Below are 4,410 nucleotides of genomic sequence, written 5' to 3'. Positions count from 1 at the left end.
AATCTCTGTTGTCCTTTCTGTGCCAGCCCCCCCCGCCTCTGCCGGCCCCCCTCACCACACCACACGCTAATCGTAGTTTGTAGATTATCATTTGGAGTTTATATGTATTTTTTCTATAATTCTTTGTAATCTATCAGTTTTAAATGTTAATCATACATCAAATCCCAGAGAAAGCGGTCTCCCCACACCCCTTTTGGGATGGGGACCTGCCACCTGACAGGTTCCCCAGCGCCCATCTCCACCCCACCGCGCAGGGACACGTTGTCTTTGACGCCAGCAGCTCCCGCACCGCTGTGCCAGAGGGTGTCGGTGCTGCCCGGCTCAGCATGTATATATTTTTCTTTTCCAATTACACAAACCTCGTTAAAAACACAGACTGAAGTAAAGGCAGAGCGATGAAAATGTTTAAGCTCAAATTCAGCTACAAAGCAAAGTGCTCCGGAGTTCAAAGCGGCTTTTGTCGCTGCCGGCTCCACGGTAATTCCCAGTAATTAAGGACTGCTGCAGTCTGTTTTCTGGTCATTGGGGAAGGAGCAACAGTTTTCCTCTGATGCTTTCCAGCTATGAGAGGATGCATGATTAAAGTTCCTGCCTAGCAAAACAAACACAGGGTTGCCAGATAAATCAAATCGTACACTGTGATGGAAAGGCTTCGGATAAGTAAAATTTTGTGATTATAAAGGTTTTAGATCACAGATGAGATGGTAAAAACCTGCAAAGGTGAAACCCTGAGTGCTGGGCTGTACAGGAATCTGCTTCTGCCTTGTAGAACACGGCAGTGGAGTAAGATGAATTTTAAAAAATTTCAATCTAAGGGGGCCCGGGCAGAAGCACGTGGTGTTTCTGCATGCTGGAATTGCCACTTCTCTTTATTTCCCCAGCTCCGATGAATTTAAAACAACGCTATACAATGGCCTGTGATAAACCCAGAAAGCACCTAATTCATCTAAATATGTGGGTCGAAAGGGTTCTGGCCCTTCTGGTTCAATTCTCAGCCTCCAGAACCCTCAATGTCCTGAGGAATTGCTCTTTCAGCGGCAGCAGAGTGAATTATGCGTCACTGAACAATTGGGTTATCAAGGTTGTTCACTTCGTGTTCCAGCTGTTCTACAGCACCATCTTAGCGCTGATGGGAGATTTCTTTTGAATTTAGCCTTATTCCATGGTGCTTACAAATAAATGCATGGCGTTTCTTACAGCAGCTGTGCCCATCAATAGCAAACACAAGTACATAATGAATTTGTGCCTTTTACCGCTAGAACTAGAAATGACAGAGGGTGGAGGCTTTGCTCAAAGGAGATCCATTAACGTAATCACAGCGGGGGCAGAGATGGAAGCTGACGGGACTTGTGGGGAGTTTCGTGCAGCACTTAACTACATCAGCACTGGGTTTTTCCCCCACCCTTGCCCTCTTGAGTGCTAAAACTCAGGTAAACTCAGAGGTCGCTCGCCGTCCCTCGCAGCGGTACCCCGCAGGGACACAGCTGCAGGTCCCACCAACCAAACCACGTGTACAGGGATACTGACCCCACACAACAGTGTTGTCAGAAGAACAGGATGTCCCTTCCCAGTGACCTAGAGGTGACCGAGGCGTTAAAACCATATTCTCAGCCCAGGGAAGGGCTTTTAAAAACCCACTCTCCTGCATTAGCCAGGGGGACACCAAACACTGGCTGGCTGCTCCGGCAGCAAATTATCGGCCTCTTAGGTAAATGCAAGTTAATTAGACTAAGTTCGTTTAAACAATGTTAGTTGTGGGCAGAATTCACTCCCAGAAATAGACGGACGAACTCCTCAGACGTCCTTGAGCATGGAACGCCGCGAAGACCAGCGGGAATGCTGCAGGCAGAGGAACTTCACTGAAGAGTTTTCATTTTGCTGTGTTCAGGGCGCTTTGTACCATCACCCTGAGGACGGCTCTGACACATCTCCAAGTTAGGACAATGGCAGTTTTGTAAGGGGATGTTAAGCCTTAATAACAGATCAACGTGTCTAGCTGGAATAAATACAAACAGGCTTTGAGGAACACAAAGGCTGCAGGGCTGAAAGAGAAGCAGGAGCTGGAAGCCAAGCATGGGCTGAGAACTACAGCTCTGATTGCGCTGTAAAGTTGTAAAAGACCCGAAACAGATGAGAAAAGATTTTTAATATGACAGAGGAATATCTTCCAGCGAGCTAAAGAATGAGCTCCATCGGGCATCTCGAATGCAGCCAGACAGAATGCACGGAGAGATCTCGTGCCCCGTTATTTTGCTTTTTTTACAGAAAGGAAAAATAGACCCAGATTTGAAGTGGCCCTTCTGGTTTGGTACCCGTCCCCCAAACACGACCTGCACGTAGTTGCCATGGCACTGGCAGGCAGCTGGGTATTGGTGCTGTAGTGGCCGCTTGGACAAAGGCATTTAATTTTTTTTTATGTGTGAAATAACCACTTTTCCCCTCCAAGTCTCCCACATTTCGAAGGGAATTATCTGCCCCACAGAAAATCATGGCTGTTTGAAAACCGAACCAAGTCCCCTCTGCAGTGACTTTCCCCTAGACTATTGTGATAAAGTCAAACCAGGAGGAAGAAAACAGCAGCAGCAAATTATTCCAGTAGTAACACCAACCAAATTGCCGGGCAGCTTTTATGGGCTGACTAATTGTCTCATTAAGACACATTTCTGATCCCTGAAATGGATCTCAAGTATTATTCATCACTGAAAAAACCACGCCACTAAGAGCCTCTCTCCCTCCTCTGCTTGGCAGCGTTTGCCGAGGAAAGCACACCCAGGCCCCCGCCGACTGGAGCCCCGCTGCCACGCAGCGGGCAGGCGAGCGCAGCTAATGGCACAATAACACAATACAACCGAAATAGTTTGCCTTTTGGAGCAACAATCTCTTGTAACAGGATTAAGCTCTACTGCACGCATTTCCTCCTGTTTTGCAAACGGCTCAAAAAAAAAAAAATCAGACCGTTTTTCCAGTAATTTCTTCAAGAGAGGAGGGAAAATAAAACATCACGAGCTGTCGAGAATCTGCGTCGGGTTCGCTCTGCAGTATGTAGGAAATCACCGCTCCCTCTCCGTCATCTGAAGTGGGAGTCACAGTGATCCCGTGTTCCCTACAGCACAGGACTCTCTGGTGAAACGCGGGGTACAACCTGTCGTGTGGCACTCCCCTGGCAGTGCAGGGAAATGCCTTATTCCAGCAAATTCTGCTTCTTAAATACTTTTTTTTCCAGCTTAAAACAAAGTGACACCTCTGTTTTTAACAGTTGGCTTGAACCGCCCAGATCTCCTCTAGTTACTTCGAGGTACTTTGTTTTGGGATATCGAGGACATTCCCTCTCAATGCCCACGCACGTTACGGCTGGACAACAGCTCCTGCCCCGCCAAGGCAGCAGACTCACAACGCACAGCACAGCCAGAAACGTACAGATCAGTGGTCTAACTATCTGTTTACTTCCCTTCAGGCCTGGTGATGGAGACGGGCACCACGAAGTCACGAAGTTCTGCACAAATCTACCAAGCTCCTGAGCTGCACAGTATTGTGCTGCGAAAAACAGGATTTTACTGGTGAGTTTAATGAGGGGCCTGAGGGCTCTGATAAAGACCTAAAGGGGAAAAAAGAAGGAGGGAAAAAAAAAATCACAATACTCACACTTCATGTAGCACGTGCCTAATTTTTTAACCCACGTAAATACCAGAAGGATGATGCTGAAGAGAAGGGAAAATGCTATTTTTTGGTTGCTGACGGTCCCTGCAGAGGCTGTTTCTACAGGTGGCCACAATCTGACAGGCATACTCACATGTATTTTCCTGACGCCTCTAGAGCTTTGTCTGAGCAGAGGTCCAGAATGCATGCAGATAAATTAAAGAGTGGCTGGTTTATAATGAGAAGGGTGTGTTGTGGTATAAATATTGCAGAGCACATTAAATAAACATGGTCACATATGACCAGGTATCTATTAACCGAGCACGTCACGGGAGGAGTTAATTATTGGAGAGTGTAACTGCAAACTGTTTGGAATCACTGGAGATTAAGGTGTTTTATTTCTGTTCATCTTCCCCTCTGAACAGGCAGTAGGTTGTTGCAGTGAAGAGTCCCCAAACGCCACAAAGCTTCAGCTCTTCATCAGCTCTAAGGCAGCAGAGTTTTGTAAACAAGAGCTTGAAGTTCCCATAAACCAAAAATGTTCCTCAAAGAGATTTTGTGCAAAATATTCTGGCACAAAACAGCCTTTAAGATGTGAAAATGGAAAATATTCAATATCCCAGGAGTAACGTATAATTTCACTGTATTAATAAGATTTTTTCTAGACTGGAAAAGCGATTGTGTTCCAGTCCAAAGGCGCAAACCTGACTTCTGGTGGAATTCGATTTCACTTGGGCCATGAAACTCCTGAGGAAAACTGTCCACTCTTCCTCC

Source organism: Buceros rhinoceros, unplaced genomic scaffold (assembly GCF_000710305.1).
Source record: "Buceros rhinoceros silvestris isolate BGI_N320 unplaced genomic scaffold, ASM71030v1 scaffold13438, whole genome shotgun sequence".
Taxonomy (NCBI): domain Eukaryota; kingdom Metazoa; phylum Chordata; class Aves; order Bucerotiformes; family Bucerotidae; genus Buceros; species Buceros rhinoceros.
The sequence above is the reverse complement of the archived record's forward strand: the minus strand, read 5'-3'. Positions refer to the sequence as shown.